The sequence below is a fragment of the Loxodonta africana genome, chromosome 2 (genome assembly GCF_030014295.1).
Source record: "Loxodonta africana isolate mLoxAfr1 chromosome 2, mLoxAfr1.hap2, whole genome shotgun sequence".
Taxonomy (NCBI): domain Eukaryota; kingdom Metazoa; phylum Chordata; class Mammalia; order Proboscidea; family Elephantidae; genus Loxodonta; species Loxodonta africana.
The window spans coordinates 218,494,648-218,514,832 of NC_087343.1; the positions used below are offsets into that span (position 1 = coordinate 218,494,648).

General features: G+C 41.5%; 1 long non-coding RNA gene across 6 annotated transcripts in view; it reads right to left on the reverse strand.

Annotated features, from left to right (window-relative positions):
* Positions 1-20,185, reverse strand: part of LOC111753083 (uncharacterized) — a 51,081-nt gene that overhangs the window by 25,056 nt on the left and 5,840 nt on the right. The window lies entirely within an intron of this gene.

Below are 20,185 nucleotides of genomic sequence, written 5' to 3' on the forward strand. Positions count from 1 at the left end.
TCTGTGTCTTTGTCTCAATTTTTATTTTTGTTTTAAAGAATACAGCCCAAGGAAGAAATTGACTAAAATTGTCACCTAAAATAAAGTTTGGGAAACACCATGGGTGACCCAAAGGAGCCAATCGAGTAGTAGAGATACCAGAAAAACACTATGTAACCAAACATAGACATTCTCCAGAGCGGAAAAAATCTAGGTGAGCCCAAGAAATACTGAGTTGATTTATAGCTGATCTAACATATTTCAGAGAGTGGAATGACTTCATTCCCACAACTACGGCTCATGAATTTGCAGTGCAGATTATAAATGATGTAAGGAAGGAACTGATCCCTACTTCTTGGTGTTAATTCTTGTAAAAGAATGTGATAAGCTAAGGATTCCAAAGAAGATTCTTCATCTCTACATTAATAGCAAGTGTATTATAGCTTCCAAAGTTGTAAGACATTTTTCTGGTGAAAGTCATTTATTCATCATCATCACCATCATGATCGTCATCACCATAATCAAGTAACATTTCTTAATCATCTGCTCTACCTAAAGGCAAACTTGGTCTTGCTCGAGCAAAATCTCCCTGGGCCATGACTGTTGGGCTTGACGCCCTGAGCACTTTCTTGGCTGAACTCACTGGAGCAGATCACTTAGCTGCTGTACATGTTCCATTGTCCTTAAAAAAAGAGGCCTAAACTGTGCAGTATAAACCTACATGTCTTTTTGGCTTTTATTACAGGAGTGACATATTTGGGAACTTTTCTGCAGCATCCATCGAACTGGAAGTTGATTCAGTACAAGAGAGCTGTTCCCTATACCCTCCGTCAACGTACATTACCTGAATTGGCATTTGGACCAAACGGACCACAAACAAACGTAAACAAGTATAACTCAGGAAAGCCCCGATTGTGCCAGTCACTCCCAGAGCTGCTGCTTTAAACAGTGATCAGAACATATATAAATTGCAGTAGTTTGATATCATATTTCATAAGTCACACACCAGTCCAAAAGGCGACTGTTGGGGGTTGAACTTTTTCTCCACAAAGGATATACTGAAGTCCTAATCCCCGGTACCTGTGAACATGACTTTTTTGCCAACAAGGTCTTTGAAGATGTAATCAGTTAACATGAGGTCCTACTGGATTAGGGTGGGTCCTCATCCAATATGAGTGGTGTCCTTACAAAAGAGAAGAAGAGACACAAAGACAGGAGACACGGAGGGAAGGCAGCCATGTGACGATAGAGGCAGAGATTAGAATGATGCATCTACAAGCCAAGAAACACCAAGGCTTGCCAGAAGCTACTAGAAGATAGGAGAGAGTCACAGATATTGCCCTGAGCCTTCAGGAAGAGCATGGCCCTGATGACACCTTGTTTTTGAACTTCCAGCCTCCAGAACTGTGAGACAATAAATGTCTGTTGTTTTAAGCCACTCAGGTTGTGATACTTTGTTACAACAGCCCTAGGGAGCACATATAGTGACTTACGTGTGTTTGGTAGCTAGTCCAGTGATCCCCACCTCTATGTAGTCACACCCAACCTGAATGGGGCTGACAGATGTAACCAAGAGGATATTGCAGAAATGATTGTGTGTGACTTCTATATCTAGATTACACAGACATTGCAGGCTCTACCTTGCTCTCTCTTGGATCATTCATTCTGGAGAAAGGCAGCCACTATATCATGAAGTCACTCAAAGCAATCCTATAAAGAGGTTCACAAAGACAGAAATCGAGCCAGCATCAACTCACCAGCCATGTGAGTGAACCACTTTAGAAGATTATCTTCCAACCTCAGTCAGGCTTTTAGAAGACTGTAGCCCCAGCCAATATTTTGACTGAAACCTCATGGGAGACTCCCAAGCCAGAATTACCAGCTAAGCCATTTCTGAATTCCTGACTCACAGAAACTATAAACTTTGCAATTTGAAGTTCTATTCCATTTTCCCTCCTTTTGATCAGGATTCTTTTACGTGATGTGCTCTCTCAAAGATGTATCTACGTGGGATTCAATTAACGGCAGCATCTCAAAAGGTTAGATGAGAACTTAATCTTTAAATTTAGGATAATTTTGTTATACAGCAACAGATAGCTAACAAACTGTGGTTAATGAGCACTAGTAAAATAATGTTATAGTCTTCACGACAATGTCACCAAGTTGGAAAGAACATTACAGAGGCAGAAAATGTGAATCTGGTTATGCAAAAAGATAAAACAGGACCCTGGGAGAGAATGGAACTGACCACTTGAGTGGCTTTCACTGATGTTCTTTCTTGGTCTAACCCAGCTCTGACAAGCACAAACAGCAGATAAGGAAATTAGGCCTGGAACAGCTAAATAACTGTGCAAAAATCCAGAGAGCTAGCAGATGACCAGGCTCAGGTTCAAACCCAGGCTCTTTTTCTGCCAATAAAGACAGAATCTTCTCCAGAGACCAATTAAATCTGAGATGTGCATTGTATTATCACCCCATTCATTCCAGAGGTTGACGTGTCCATTGTCACAAACGCACTGTGTGCCGTACAAAGTGGGCCATCACATTTACTTCACAAGTAACTATCTTCAATGTACTGTTTTGAACGCACATTTCAGTTTGCTTCCCTACACCATATATTTTTTTGTGTGCATCCTGCAGCCAAAAGTGAATTTTGGCAAGGGTCTTAGTTATCTAGTGCTGCTATAACAGAAATACCAAAAATGCGTGTCTTTAATAAACAGAAATTTCTTTTCTCACGGTCAGGAGACTAGAGTTCAAATTCAGGTGCTGCCTCTAAGGGAAGGCTTTCCCTCTCTGGGCTCTGGATGAATGTCCTTGTCTCTTTTGAGCTTCTACTCCTGGGCGATCTTCATGTGGCTTGGCATCTCTCTTCCCCCATCTCTGCTTGCTTCTCTCTCCCTAATCAGCTTGGTTTATATCTCTTATATCTCAAAAAAGATTGACTCAAGACACACCCTACACTGATCCAGTCTCATTAACACAACAAAGACAACCCATTCCCAAATGGGAACAGAGGTTAGGATTTACAACACATATTTTGAGGGAACACAGTTCAATCCATAAGAGCAAGGACAAGGCAAAAAAAAAAAAAAAAAAAATGTAATAGAGACGTAACTCCCACTATCATCTTAAACATATTAGTTAATTCCAAATAGATTTTAGCTACAAATGTTACACGGTCTGGAAGATATCAGACTACAGCAGACAGGCTTCAGGGCTGAGAGTCAAGAGAAGGATGTTCGTATGCAGACTCTACAGAGCTAACTGACCAGCAGCACTTCCCACCCTGAGCTTGGCCTCAGTTTTGCACTATGTGACTAGGTGGCAGTGTGCTGGCTGGATGTTTCCTACAGTGCACACAGGCATTCTATGTTCTGTACGCACAGGCACACCCACCCAGGTGAGCCTTGGAGGCTTGGAGAGAGAGGAAAGAAAGAAGAGACAAGGTAGCTGATGCTTATTTACCTTCCCAGCATTTATCGCTGCCTCTTTGGGCAATATTTCCTGATTTTTTTATTGCAAAGCTTTTTTTTTTTTTTAATTTTTTTTGTGTGAAAATATACAAAGCAAAGGATACACTGTTGCAACAAATTCTAGGTGTACAATTCAGCAACATTGTTTACATTCTTCAAGTTGTGTAACTGTTCTCACTATTCTTTTCCAAATTATTCCACAATTTGGAGTCACTGCTCCCTGAGCTTCTCATCTAACCTTTCAAGAATCTGTTGTTAACTTAACCCCACACCGAGACACACATAGAAGAATCCTGATCAAAGAGGGGGAAAGTGGAATAGAATTTCAAATTGCAAAGCCTTTTAACCCCTCCAACCTTAGTGATTGGGTCAGCGGTAGACCCAGAACCTAAGGTAGCCCAGAGAGAAAAAACCTCAGGACTTCAGCAAAAACTACTATGTCCCAATGGAATTGAACTGGAAAGGTTTTTGGCTTAATTGGAATTGCCTTAGCCACTGGCAAATGCAGCAAAAAAACCAATGGCAAAGACAGTGAAAGAAGAGCCAAGAGACAGAGAGAACTAAGTCCTGATGACTCATTAGAATCCCTAGGCCAGTGTTTTGGTTTGGGTTCCTGCAAAAGCAGGCTCTAAGACAAGGCTTCTACTGCAGTTAGTTGACTTGGGAGGTGATCCCAGGAAAGAGCAGTAGGGAAGTGAGCTAGTAAGACTGGAATGGGAGGGAAGCCAACAAAGGGGACAAAATAATGGGGCCCAAAGGTTTCTATATCCTAATCCCTGAAATCTGTGAATATGTTAGGATACAAAGCAAAGGGGAATTAAGGTTGCTAATCAGCTGTCCTTATGATATGGAGATCATGCTGAGTTTATCCAAGTGGGCCCAATGTAACCACAACAAAACAAAACAAAATGAAACCATCTGCCATGGAGTTGACTCCAACTCATGGTGACCCCGTGTGTGTCAGAGCAGAACTGCACTACATAGGGTTTTCAAAGCTATGACTTTTCAGAAGCACATTGCCAGGCCTTTCTTCCAAGGTACCTCTGAGTGAATTTAAACTGCCACCTTTCAGTTAGTAGTTGAGCACTTCATTTATGCTACCCAGGGACTCCTAGGTCCTTAAAACTAGAAGAGGGAATGGGAAGAAAAAGTCTCAGAGGAGGGCTGGCTGGATGTTGCTGACTTTAAAGTTGGTGGAAGAGAGTCCTGAGCCAAGGAAAGCAGGCAGTCCCTAGAAGCTGGAAAAGGCAAGGAAATGGATTCTCAAGAGCCTCCAGAAAGGAATGCATTCTGCTGACACCTTGATCTTTGCCCTGTCAGACCCATTTCTGACTTCTGACATTCTGAAGTATAAATAATGAATTTGTGTTGTTTTAATCCACCAAATTTGTGGTAATTTGTCTCCGTAATTAGAAAACTTACATAAGTGCTTTATCAAGTCACTTACCACATGAGTAATAGGAGCTCAGTCTCACTGGGGAGCTCTGGCAGACTGGAGAACACGCTTCAAAGCTGCCCTGACCAAGAGCAAGAAGGCTGGAGTATTCATCCATCAATCCACAACTCTTGGGTTGAAACCTATTTCCAGGGACACTAACTCACTAGCAGTTTCAGGTTCCTCTGTATGGCTTCTTGGTCAGGCGACAAGCCCACAGACAAAAATCACAGGTGTTCGGAATAAACTGCCTGCTGTGTGTGAAGGTGGAGCCCTCGTGGCACAGCGGTTAAGAGCTTGGCTGCTAACCAAAAGGATAGCAGTTCAAATCCACCAGGCTCTCCTTGGAAACCCTATGGGGCAATTCTACTCTGTCCTACAGGGTCACTATGAGTCGGAATTGACTCAGTGACAATGGGTTTTTTTGGTGTGCAGAGGTGAAGATCAAGTATACCATCAGCATTTGGAACAAGCAGCTTTGGAAATAAAAAGAAGGATTTTAGTTGTCACAATAATTGGGAGCTCCTACTAGTATTTGTTGGCTGGGGCTAGGGATGTTAAACACTCCATAAGGCCTGGGATGATTCTGCAAAACCAAGACTTGTCTCACCCAACATACCAGAAGAGTCCTCTTAGGAAACACTGGCTGAGACCAAGCCACTTCTACTTCTAGACCCTTCCATCAGGCTAACCAACATATTTCCTTCCTGCTTGAGCTATTTGAGTTGAGTTTCCCCTCACTTACCCAAAGAGCCCTGAGTGACACTCAGAAGACAGACAGAGACACATAGAAATTGGCACTGCTTTTTGCAAGAACGTCCAACAATAGCTTTTTGAAGATAAAAGAAAGATAGCCAGTTATTCACAATGCCTAGAACTAAATGCCTATCCATTCTTCACACTTTCTGCATAGTGTTGAAAGCAGTATAAAATTGCCCCAGTCTGGTTAGAACATTCTGCCATGAAGGAACAGAGACAAGTTCCAAAGAGAAGGAAAAAGTGATTGCAATGTGCTTCCCTATTCCCTGAAAGTGTAAATGCCATAAGTCAAAAAATGTTTAATGACCAAAAACTAGAGTATGAACAGCTTGCTTTCTAAAGTCTGTCTTGGTAACAGCCCCGTCAACAAACAAAGCACAGGTAAGGGAGAAACACTTTGAGAAAATGAAGAGAAAGAAATAAAGGAAGGAAGAGAAGGGAAAGAAAGATCTTTTCTTTAAAATGCTCAGTTTGATTTTTCACCACGGGTGACAGTCTTAGTCATCTAGTGCTGCTACAACAGAAGTGCCTCCAGTGGATGGCTTTAACAAATAGAAATTTATTCTCTCACAGTCTAGGAGGCTAGAAGTCTGAGTTCAGGGCACCTGCTCCCAGGAAAGGCTTTCTCTCTGTTGGCTCTGGAGGAAGGTCCTTGTCATCAATCTTCCCCTGGTCTAGGAGTTTCTCAGCACAGAGACCCCAGGTCAAAAGGACACACTCTGCTCCTGGTGCTTCTTTCTTGGTGGTATGAGGTCCCTTTCTCTCTGCTCTCTTCTCTCTCCTTTTATCTCTTGTAAGATAAAAGCTGATGCAGGCCACACCCCAGGAAAACTTCCCTTACTTTGGGTCAGGGTTGTGACCTCAGTAAGAGTGTTGTATCCCACACTAATCCTCTTTAAAATAACCTAATCTTGCCTCATTAACCACAGGCAGAGATTAGGATTTCCAACACATAGGAAAATCACATCAGATGACAAAACGGAGGACAATCACACCATACTGGGAATCATGGCCTGGCCAAACCTACACATATTTTGGGGGGGGGCCCAATTCAATCCATGACGGTAACCTTTGATCAACCTTCCATTTGAACTCTGGAATGGAAGAGGCCACATTACTAACACTCGTTTCAGACATAGGTGACCCTGGAAACCAGAAGCAGAAAAAAGGATCTGGAAAGTGAGGGGCAGGGCCAGAGAATCAGGAGGGCCAAACAGCTCCCTGTACTTCAGTTCTCTCAGAACAACCAACTTAGCTCTCTTTTCAGGATACCTCATCAAACCACATTGTATATATAGCCACTCAGTCATATATTTCAGATGTGAGAAGTATTTAAAAATACACTTGTGATGTTGAATGGTGGAGAAGGGTGGTGAGAAAATGAAAACAAGATCCCACCCCAAGACTGTGTCCACCTGACAGATATGCTCACCAGTAACCCCAGTGTAGAGAAGCTTCCAGTACTCATAGCCACCAGGACTTAGAAGGATGACTTTAAACTGCAACTATAAGGGAAATTAGGAAGCAAATCTATCTGCAAAGGAGCTTTTACCAGATCACAGTCTTGCCTTTTTTTTTTAAATCGTGGTAAAATAGACAACATAAAAATTGCCCTTTTAACTATTTTCAAGTGTATAATCACATTCATAAAGTTGTATGACCATCACCACTCTATGTTTCCAAAACTTTTTAGTCACCCAAACAGAAACTCTGTCCCCGTTAAGTAACAAATCCCCACCCTCTTTCCCTGCAGCCCCTGGTAACCTCTAATCCACTTTCTGTCTCTATGCATTTGCCTATTCTAGATATTTCATATAAATGGGATCGTACAATATTTTTCCTTTTGTGTCTGGTTTGTTTCACTTAGCATAATGTTTTCAAGATTCCTCCATGTCATAGCGTATATTATAACTTCATTCCTTTTTATGGCTGAATAATATTGTATATATAGGCCATGTTTTGTGTATCCATTCAGCTGTTGATGGACACTTGGTGTTGTTTCCACCTTTTGGCTATTGTGAACAGTGCTGCAATAACGCTGGTGTACACGTGGTCCTGTCTTTCTGAGAAACTCTTTTTTCAGAGCTTAGCCAGTCTTCATCTAGCTGCATTGCTCTGACCATTTCTTTTAAGTGGCCTGCCTCTGAGTAGAACCTCAGTCCCTTGGTCCTGAGAGTGGGTCCTCCCCCTTCCCCAGCTCAGCTCTGCAAGCTGGGTGTCCTGGTTCACTTGTCAGCTGGTCTCCAGCTGGGGTTGGATGACGGGAGGCCCTAGCAGGAGACTGGTTGAAATATCAGGATAATCACATTAAATTGCCAATATTTGACCATTTTCTAACTACTCAGGCAATATCATATCAACCTTGGGTAGTTTCCATTTTGTCAGTTGAACTCCAGTTAATAAACTGATTTAACAGCTTGGCTGTATAAATGAGCCTTGCTAGAAAGATTAGCCAGCAAAGCTAAAAGTCACTTCCGAAATAGGAAGAAGCAAAAACTATCCATTTTTAGTTCAGCCAGTGCTAATTTGTTGATCATATCCTTTGATGTCCTCCAAGACAAATCAGCCTTGTTTAAATTCTGCTAGGAAAGGAAATGGCGGCCTACGTGGCACAAATGCTTAAGCTCTTGGCTACTAACTGAAAGGTTGGTGGTTCATGTCCACCCAAAGGTGTCCCTGAAGTAAGCCCTCGTGATCTACTTCCAAAAGATCACAGCCATTAAAAACCCTATGGACCACTGTTCTACTCTGACACATGTGAGGTTGCCATGAGTTGGAATTGACTCAATGGCAACCGGTTTGGTTTTTGGTTAGAAATGGAAACAGTAGCTGTTGGGAGCAGTAATTTTTTTCAAAAGTGAAGAAAACATTCATTTGATTTATAATAATTTCCAACAAATTAATTGATAACACCTACTAATAAACTACAATACCTGGAATAACAGAGGAAAGAGAGTCAGGAACAGGAGAAGGATATGGAATGTGTGGCTAATTCCTTCCACAGACAACTGCCTCCTTTGCATGAGACCAGAAGAACTGGTGGTGCCCGGCTACCATTACTGAACATTTTGACCAAAGATTCTATAGAAGAATCCTGATCAAAAGGGGGAAACTGTAGAACAGAATTTCAAGTTCTCATGGACTCTAGACTTTCTGGAAGTTGAATGAACCCCTTAAACTATTCCCCTGAGATAGTCTTTAAATTTTAAGGCAAAAATATCCTACGTAGTCTTCTTAAAATCAAGTAACGGTTAGTTTAACTAGTAAAGAATGTCTGCCTTGAGAGCACTGTGCTCTTTCAAAATCTATCTATATGGGATCAAACTGACAATAGCAACTCGAAAGATCAGATAGGAAACTTAGCGGACAGTGAGTTTTTGTTAATGGGAGAGGAACAACTCAGAAAAGGAGGGTGAGAATCGTTGTTAAACTTGAAGAATATAATCAATGTCAATGAATTGTACATGTAGAAGCTGTTGAATTGGTTTATGTTTCACTGTGTATATTCTCAACAACAACAAAAAATAATAAAATTTAAAAAATACAATAGAGGTCTTAGGCTTATGGAAACCTATTATGATTTTATCTTAAATATCAGACCTTGACCTCTAAATTAATGTATCCCTTTTCAAAGTTGTCTCTTTGAAAGGCTATGGCCTTTTTTTAGGGTTAACATTCAGGGATCAAAACATTTCTCAAGAACCTCTTTGACTTGGCTTTTCAGAGCCACCTTTTTATTCATATAGTAATTTCTCCTGTCTTCACATCTCACTTTATTCATCAGATTAATCACTAAGTTACTTCTAGTTGTTTTGAAATGTTGAGCTCACCCTTAGATGGAATAATTAGCCGCCATTTATTATATTCCAAAAGTGCCTGAAAAAAGGGCTTCAGACATGCCTTAAATTATCATATGAATAAGTGTGTCAGCTCACAAGGTAGCTACTTTGAAGAAGTCAGTTTTTATTTTGATAGGTTTTTTAATACATTTATTTATTTTTAAAGTATGTTTATTTTATAGCCCCACCTATGTGTGACAAAGCCACCTTGTTTTTTAAAGGAAAAACAAAGTTCATTTAGGCAAAGTATATCAGAGTACACACATAATCCTGCTACCGTTTAGCTTCCAAGGAGTCAAAAGCTGCCTGTACTAAATGATCTGAGGGGACTCACCAAGGCCCTAACTCCTCCCCAAATGGCTTCCCATTGACCTGTCACAGAACCTGAAATACAAACGCTGTTCACTACTTTGGGTTTCATTGTACCCAGAGGTCTTGCTGAAATGTATGCACCCATCATGATGAAATGACCTACCAGTTCTATGGACCCCACCACCCTTTATTTTCTTGGATAGACAAATTGTAGGGAGCATAAAGCAAGAACATTAGAAAGGCTCATAAGACAGAGAAGTTTTGATGCAAGGGTTGACTTAGCAAAGGGAAGAAGCATTAAACAGGCATTGAGCTGTTGAGCAGTTAAGAGGCAGAATAAGGACACAGGGTCGACAACTGAGGCATGGTGATGATGGGGGCCTAGGGCTGTGGAATGCTTGGGGTTCAGGTGGGGTTCAAACAGGGTTTGGGTGAGGGAGAAAAGTCACTAGAAGTGGTACAGGATAAAGGTTTCATTGTAGGAATTAGGCTTTACCCAATTGCAGGAAGAGTTAAAGAAGTCATACTCCAGAAGGGGAGCGTAGAGGCTCAGAGACAGAGTCACTACCAGTCATTCTGGGAAGCCAAGCTCTAGTTTTCAACATGAGGCTATAAACACCGAATTCGGGGAGAGGTCCAGAGACTTTACTGGGTCCTCATGACATAGGCATGATAGACTGAATCATCATCCTATGTGGTTGATATCAAGTGATGTATCTTTCTGACCCAGCCAGCTGGGACCCAAGAGCCACCTCATTAGCACACCCTGTTAGATAGATGCGGTCTGAAGCCCTCTTACATAACAAAGACCCTTCAATCACTGGAGAAATTGCAAGGCTTTAGAGGTTACCTCTCAGGAGCCAAGGACCAAGACCAAATTATTTGGGTAAAGTTCATTGCAAACTCCACAGTACCTAATGAACTTCTGAATTTGGACAAAGAGATCTCCATGCAAAATACTGAGTATGAGTAGGTTGCTTTTAGAAATATATAATGAGTTACTTCAAGAAAGAAAAGAACTGGCCAGTGTTTAAGCAAAATTTGGAGGGAATGTAGAGAATTCAGAAATTTCTGGGTTGGAAAATAAAACTATTTCTCATTTCCAATCTCTCCAGTCAATAAAATATTTTCAAATTAGGGTATAGCTCAGGGGCAATAATCAAACCCTTGGTATATCCAGTAAGACCTGGCCTCAGAGTAAAGGCCAAATCAATGATATGGCTGTAAGGTCCTTCATTAATACCTTTGTAAGAACTAAGGTGGGGTCTAGTATATCTGTTCAGTTGGACAAGAAGTCTTATGGGAAGCTTAAGGGTAGGGTGCAAGAGCAGCCTGATAAGTCTATAATATCAGTAAGGACATTGAGAGAAAAACATCTCAAAATGGATTATGGACTTGGTGTGATTTTTGGTACATGGAATGGAATGGAATCAAATACATAGAAAAGACACACAGTTTTTGAGGCAGCCATGTAGGCAAACTGCTGGCAACTATGGTTAAAAAAGAATGTTTAAAATGTAAAAACATCTCTATGCTGCAAAATTCAACAGGCAGAAAGTAGGCTGAAAGATTTTCTCAGCCACAAAGAACAGCATATTTTCCAGCCCTTTTCAGAAGTACTTGAGGAGAGTGATGAGAAAAAGAGAGCTGCCCAGAGAACAGAGCCAAGAGCCATGGCAAAAGTGGATACAGCAGCCAGGTCCAGTGAGCAGAACCCGGATCTAATCATAACATTCTGGGCTGAGCAATCAGGCTTCATGAGCAGAATATGGGAGACTCAGGGAACATTCACCACTCCCAGTGTAAGGGGATCTGGCAACATATGCTAAGCAAGTTTCAAAATTGCTACGGACCAGTAACTGCCATGTCCCTCTGATTCTCCCCCTTTTCAAATGAAAGTGTTTACTGTGGTTATTCTGCCCCTATTTCACATTGTATTTTCGATATATGTGTATCAATGGAAGGGAGATAAACTTTTTCTTTTAGTTCAAAGACTCTAGAGCAAGAGGAATTGCATTTGACCCTGATGGAGATCATGAGATCTTGAACTTCAAGTCTAACACCATGATTTGATAAAATTTTTGGGAATACGGGATGGAGGTAAATATATTTTGTATGTTGGAAGCATATTAATGTTTATTAGCAAGACAGTGGATTATAGCAAGTTAGATTATTGTTCAGAAATTTTCACTTTTCCCTTCCCCCAACACACACACAGAAGAATATGTTTCCTGCCTCTTGGCTTTAGAGATGGCCATATGACTTGCTTTGGCCAGCAGAATGAGATGAAAGCCACAGTGTACCAGGTCTGAGCCTAGCCCTTTAGAGGCTTCATCTCTTTGTGTTGTCACTTGCCTTCTTCATGAAAAAAACATGATCAGCGTAGCTTGCTGGTACCACAAATAGGATAAGAGTCACAAGGAACAGAGCTGAACCCAGTGTAGATCAACTGACCTCCAGGCAACCCCTGGATTCATGAGCAAGCCCAGCCAAGATCAGCGAATTACAGCCAAGATAAACTGAGCCTGGACTAGATAATCTGATTCCCAGACATGCTCTTTGTTGTATGAAGCTGAGATTTCATGATTGTTTATGATGCAACATTATTCTGACTGTAGAAGGAATAAACTGGAGACAGCTTTAGGAGAAAGAAAAAAAAAAACTGGAGACAGCTTTAGGAGAAAGAATAGGGGAGGAAAAATAATATTTACGGGGTACTCATAAAGCAATACTAACTTTTAATCCCCGGGTGGGGTGGGGGAACAATATAAAATAGAATTCTAAAAAAAGACCATCGCGGTCAAGTCAATTCTGACTCATAGTGACGCTATAGGACAGAGTAGAACTGCCCCGTCGGGTTTCCAAGGCTGTAATCTTTATAGAAGCAGACTGCCACATCCTTCTCCTGTGGAGCTGCTGGTGGGTTCGAACCAGCAACCTTGTGGCTAGCAGCTAAGTGCTTAACCACTGCACCACCAGAGCTCCTTAGAGTTCTAATAGATATGGCCAATTTAACATAACTAAAGTCAGACTTCTGCTTCCCACAGCCACCCTTTCACCATCCTCAACTCTCACTATATTCACCATTTTGAAAAATGGCAAGTCCATTCTACCAGTAGTTCAGGTCAAGCAAAACCTTGCAGTCATCCTTGATTTCTGTCTTCCTCTCACTTCTCACATCTAATTCATCAACAAACTTAGTTGGCTCTTCTTTCAAAATATATCTATAATCCAAAAATGTATGTCATTCCTCCTTCAATTCACAGCTACCTCTTGTCTGGACTTTGGCTAATTGCTCTCCCTGCTTCTCCAGTTGCCCTCCAACTCTGCATTCTCCACACAGCAACTAGAGCATTTTATGGAACAAGTCATATTACGCTATTTTCTTTTTTTTGCTCACAACCTTACAATAACTCCCATATCACTCTAAATAAAATTCCTTGCAAGGACTCACAGAACCCAAGTGATCCAGATCCCTGTCCCTTACTCTTTGAGTTTAGCTCCTACCACACTTGCCCTTGCTGGTTCCATTCCAGCTACATTGGCTTTTATAGCAAATGCATTCAATGCCTCAGCCACAATCTCGCTAACAGTCTTACACTTACAGACCCTAAGCTCGGTTTATGGCTTCCTGCTATAAGCATCTACAACTCTTGACCTGAGCCGTCTCTGGTGTACTTGGCCCGCACTCAGGGAAAGCAGCCCTCAGCTAATGACAGACAGAATTTGGAGGATCAATACCCCTGCTTCCTTACCCCTTGGATGGGACAACACTGAGGGCTTATTTGACACATCTCCCAGAGGTCCAGAGCAGGACTAAGCCTCAGCTGTCAGAGTGATGGATTGCTTATGAATGTACTTAGTGTTTGCTCCTTCTCATCCCTGTCTCAGTTTCCTACTTTTCTACCCAGGATTCCTGTATCACCTCCCAGGAAAACTACTTAGACATGAATCTTTGTTCAGAGATTGCTTCTGGGAAAAGGCCAACTTTGATAGCTTCCTTACAGTTCTGTAAGCATGCCAAGCATACCTCAGGACCTTTGCACTAACTTTTCACTCTACTAAAACTCTTCTTCCTTTAGGATATATTTGATGTATTGAACACTAATGACCAAAGGCCAGACTAGTTGTGGAATGACACCAAGGACATCATACATGAAGAAAGCAAGAGGTCATTAAAAAGACAGGAAAGAAAGAAAAGACCAAAATGGATGTCAGAAGAGACTCTGAAACTTGCTCTTGAATGTAGAGTAGCTAAAACGAAAAGAAGAAACAATGAAAGTAATGGAGCAGAGCAAAGATTTGAAAGGGCAGCTGGAAAAGACAAAGTAAAATATAATTAAATGTGCAAGGTCCCAGAGTTAGAAAACCAGAAGGGAAGAACACACTCAGCATTTCTCAATCTGAAAGAACTGAAGGAAATATTCAAGCCTTGAGTTGCAATATTGAAGGATTCTAGGGGGAAAATATTGAACAACAGAGGAAGCATTAAAAGAAGATAGAGAAACATTTCATAACATGGAGGAACCTGGAAGGCATTATGCTGAGCAAAATTAGTCAGAGGCAAAAGGACAAATATTGTATAGGACCACTATTATAAGATCCTGAGAAATAGTATAAACTGAGAAGAAGACATACTTTTGTGGTTACGAGGCGGGAGGGAGGGAGGGTGGGAGAGGGTTTTTTACTGATTAGTTAGTAGATGAGAACTGCTTTAGGTGAAGGGAATGACAATACTCAATACATGGAAGGTCAGCTCAACTGGACTGGACCAAAAGCAAAGAAGTTTCCGGGATAAACTGAATGCTTCAGAGGTCAGCAAAGCAAGGGCGGGGGTTTGGGGACCATGGTTTAAGGGGACTTCTAAGTCGATTGGCAAAATAATTCTATTTTGAAAACATTCTGCATCCCACTTTGAAATGTGGCATCTGGGGTCTTAAATGCTAACAAGCAGCCATCTAAGATGCATCAATTAGTCTCAACCCACCTGAAGCAAAGGAGAATGAAGAACACCAAGGTCACACGATAACTATGAGCCCAAGAGACAGAAAGGGCCACATGAGCCAGTGACTTACATCATCCTGAGACCAGAAGAACTAGTTGGTGCCTGGCCACAACCGATGACTGCCCTGACAGGGAGCACGACAGAGAACCCCTGAGGGAGCAGGAGATCAGTGGGATGCAGACCCCAAATTCTCACAAAAAGACCAGACTTAATGGTCTGACTGAGACGAGAGGAATCCTGGCAGTCATGGTCCCCAAACCTTCTGTTGGCACAGGACAGGAACCATTCCCGAAGACAACTCATCGGACATGGAAGGGACTGGACAGTGTGTAGGAGAGAGATGCTGATGAAGAGTGAGCTATTTGTATCAGGTGGACACTTGAGACTGTGTTGGCATCTCCTGTCTGGAGGGGGGATGGGAGGATAGAGAGAGTTGGAAGCTGGCAAAATTGTCACGAAAGGAGAGACTGGAAGGGCTGACTCATTAGGGGGAGAGCAAGTGGAGTATGGAGTAAGGTGTATATAAACTTATATGTGACAGTCTGACTTGATTTGTAAACGTTCACTTGAAGCTCAATAAAAGTTAAAAAAGAAGATGGAAGGAATACATGGAGTCACTGTACCAAAAAGAATTGGTGGACATTCAACCATTTCAGGAGACAGCATATGATCAAGAACCGATGGTACTGAAGGAAGAGGTCCAAGCTGCACTGAAGGGAATGGTATAAAACAAGGCTCCAGGAATTGACAGAATACCAACTGAGATGTTTCAACAAACAGATTCAATGCTTGAGGTGCTCACTCGTCTATGTCAAGAAAATTTGAAGACAGCAACCTGGCCAACCAACTGAAAGAGATCCATATTTGTACCCATTCCAAAGAAAGGTGATTCAACAGAATGCGGAAATTATCAAGCAATATGATTAATATCCCATACAAGTAAAATTTTGCTGAAGGTCGTTCAAAAGTAGTTGCAGCAGGACATTGACAGGGAACTGCCAGAAGTTCAAACCAGATTCAGAAGAAGACGGGGACAAGGGATAACACCATTGCTAATGTCCTACGGATCTTGGCTGAAAGCAGAGAATACCAGAAATACATTACCTGTGTTTCATTGACTATGCAAAGGCATTCGACTGCGTAGGTCATAATAAATTATAGATAACATTGTAAAGAATGGGAATTCCAGAACACTTAATTGTGCTCATGAAGAACCTGTACATAGACCAAGAGATAGTCATTTGAACAGAACAAGCGGATACGGCGTGGTTTAAAGTCAGGAAAGGTGTGCGTCAGTGTTGTACCCTTTCATTATACTTATTCAGTTTGTACACTGAGCAAATAATCTGAGAAGCTGGACTATGTGAAGAAGAACGCGGCATGAGGATTGGAGGAAGACTCATTAACAACCTGCAGTATGCAGTTGACACAACCTTGCTTACAGAAAGCAAAGAGGATTTGAAGCACTTCTGATGAAGACCAAAGATTATAGCTTTCAGTATGGATTGCACCTCAACATAAAGAATACAAAAATCCTTACAACTGAACCAATAAACTACATCATGATAAAAGGAGAAAAGACTAAAGTTATCATGGATTTCATTTTACTTGGATCCACAATCAATACTTAAGGGAGCAACGGTCAGGAAATCAAACTACCTATTCCACCGGGCAAATCTGCTGCAAAATACCTCTTGGAAGTGTTGAAAAGCAAAGATGTCACTTTGAGGACTAAGGTATGCCTGACCCAAGTCATGATATTTTCAGTCACCTCATACGCAAGCAAAAGCTGGACAATGAATAAAGAAGACCAAAGAAGAATTGATGTGTTTGAATTATGGTGTTGGCGAAGAATACCGAAGACACCGTGGACTGCCAGAAGAATGAATAAATCTGTCTTGGGAGAAGTGCAGCCAGAATGTTCCTTAGAAGCAAGGATGGTGGAACTTCATCTCACATACTTTGGAAATGTTATCAGAAGGGAACAATCTTGGTAAAGTGATGGTCCATGAAAAAGAGGAAGACCCTCAACGAGATGAATTGACACAGTGGCTGGAACAATGAGCTCAAGTATAGCAACGGTGGTGAGGATGGCGCAGGACTGGGCGGCATTTTGTTCTGTTGTAAATAGTCACTATGAGTCGGAAACGACTCAATGATACCTAACAACAACAGCAACAACAACACAAAAGAAAGGATATTACCCATGAGTACACCGCTCTATGAAAAAAACGTCTATGTGAGACCAAAAGAGCAACAATTACTCTGAAGCAAAGGTGAGAAGATACGGGGCAAGGAAACTAGATTACTTTAAATGGGACAATCAGAAAGCAATGAATGAGAATGTTGGCATGTTGTTAAAAAATGTAACCAGTGTCTCGAAATTGTCAAACGGGAATCTAATTTACTGCTTAAATTTCACAAAAAGCACAATAAAAACCAAAAACCAAACCAAACCCAGTGCTGTCGAGTCGATTCCGACTCATAGCAACCCTATAGGACAGAGTAGAACTGCCCCATAGAGTTTCCAAGGAGCACTTGGCGGATTTGAACTGCCGACCCTTTGGTTAGCAGCCGTAGCACTTAACCACTACGCCACCAGGGTTTCCAAAAGCACAATATTACTGAAAAAAAGACAAAGGGGAGTTTGCTTCTGAGTCCCAGAGACGCCCACTACCACACTAGATAGAAAGCTGATCAGACCACAGAGTCTATGCTTTGTTTCAAGTTTGGGATTTTATTTTATGGTAGCGTTTTCCAATTATAAAAGGAATACTTGTTCATTGTAGAAAATCTGGGAAATTTAGGAAAGAAAAAAAGAATATTAACATCATCTAGGATTGGTTGTTTTTTAGTCCAGCTTTTCTCATGCAAATAGATGACTCGAATATTTGATACAAGATTAGTATGCTGAATAAATTTTTTCCTACTTTGTACAACCTTCATATTATATCAGGAACTTTTGTTGTGCTAATAGGCTTTGAAACTGTACTCTCCAACGTCTGCACAATATTCCGTTGAACAGATTGACTTAATTTACTTAGAAATGCCCTTGCTACTAAACATTTAGTTTGTCTCAGATTTTTGGGGGTCAGTGAACATGTACATCAGTGTTTCCACTGGCTGGATTATTTCTTCAGAACCAATTCCTAGAAGCAAAACTGCTAAGTCAGAGGGCACACATGTGACTACTAAGGCATTTGATTTTAAGGGGTGATCCCGAAAGTCTGACTAATTTTTTCTCCTAACAGTGGTAGATAAGGTCCCCTGGCTTCTTTGCTAGAGATGTCTTTGGCTCAGTCAAGCTGCCTCCACAATGCAAACAAAGCCTGACTTTCCAGGTGAGGAAATAAGGCTGAGAGCAGTGAGGTGACTAGCCCCGGGTCAGTACAAAACCAAAGGGAAAAAGGAAAAACTGTCTTTCCTCAGAAACCGTAGGAGGTAGATCAAGGACCAGGTAACACCTACCTAGCAGAGACATCCCAGCCTGGAATGTCACCTCACCATCCCCCAGCCCCAAATCCCAGCCACCCACGAACTCTCCTGCAAATCAAATAAAACATATGACATCTTCAATGATTCCAGAAACTTCACCTTTGGAACCTGCCAGAACATTTCCCAATCATGGTCAAATTATGATTCCTCTCACCCACACAGTCACCAAATGACCCATGTGGTGAGGAATTTGCTACTCACTGCCGACAAGATCCAAAACCAATAAACTGTTCTGGCCTCAAGCTGTTCAATGGAAAGCCTCTATTTTTAAACCTAAAATAAAAATAATAATAAATTTCACGCTGTCGGTAAGTCCTAGGTGAACCCAAAACACAAGGCTTTATCTTTTGTCCTCCCCTGAAAGCAAGACGGGAATTCTATCCTCTGCAGTTACCTGCGTCACGTGGGTGAGACTAGACTGGTTTCAGCATATTAGTCAAAGCTCTCGGTTGAGGAGCAATTTATATCAACATTCCAAAGCCAGGGCTGCATTTTAAAATATTCCCACTTCTCCTTTTAGAACTCATAGTTTCTAGTTTCTTTTTCCAAAAACATATCAAAAAGTATATTCTTAAAATATAGTAATTTAGCCCTTGAATCATTCATTCTGTTTCCTCCATCCAATTTGAAAAAATATATTCAAAGATAGATATCACCAACAACCAACCAACCCGTTGCGGTTGAGTCAATTGCAACTCAAATATTGATATAATGCAGATTTATTTATTACATAAGGTTCTGGTGTTTTAAATTGGTGAGGGTAATCCTTATGAAGACCACCAAACCTCTGTAAGTAAATTCAGGGCTTTAAAGAAATTAAGAGCTGTCCGTAACTCCTCTTCTTTTAGGTATTTGAGATCTTTTCCTTTCAATCTTGTTTATACTCCTATTTTGAACTTTCTATCATTTTTCAGTTGAAATTAATATCAGAGTTGACTGTAAACTCCTCAAGGACAGGTCAGACTACAAATCAGCGTGTCCTCAGCACCCCACCCCACTCTGGCTCCAACACCTACTTCATCCTCTTTACATATTTGTTTGTTGTTGTTAGGTGCCATTGAGTCAATTCCACTCATAGTTACTTCATTCCACGTGATGGAGTAGAACGGCCCCACAGGGGTTTCTATGCTGTAATCTTCATGGGGGGCACATGGCCAGGTCTTTCTCCTGTGGAGTCTCCAAATGGGTTCACATGGCCAGCCTTTCAGTCAGCAGTCAAATACTTAATCGTTGTGCCACCGGGAAAGAAGAATGCCTCACAGCCTGTTTCCTTGGTGGTATGAGGTCCCCCTGTCCCTCTGCTCGCTTCTTTCTTTTGTATCTCAAGAGCTTGCCTCAAGACACAATCCAATCTTGTAGACTGAGTCCTGCCTCACTAACACCACCGCTGCCCATCCTCCCTCATTAACACCACAGAGGCAGGATTTACAACACAGAGGAAAACCATACGATACCGGGAATCATGGCCCACCCAAGCTGATACACACATTTTTGGGGGGACATAATTCAATCTTCAACACAGCCCTTAAGCAAATTACCCAGGTTTCATAATAAGACTGACAGAAAAAAACAAAAACCAAACCCATTGCCATCGAGTTGGTTCCAACTCATAGTGACCCTATAGGACAGAGTAGAACTGCCGCATAGAGTGACAGAGGCAGGCCTAAACCTACCTCTTGAGCCTAGACTCAGTCCAGTCCCCCTGCCCAGAGGAAGGGTCTAGTTAATTTACCTGCAGGGCAGGCCCTGTTCCAGCTTCATGAATTTCTATCATGTTGTCTTTCAATGCTGGTTAGGACTGTGTTGAGAACATTCTTACTTTGGCAGTTTTAGAGCAGTGGACTCCAAGAATTTTGGTCATGAACTTCTATTAGTAAAACATTTG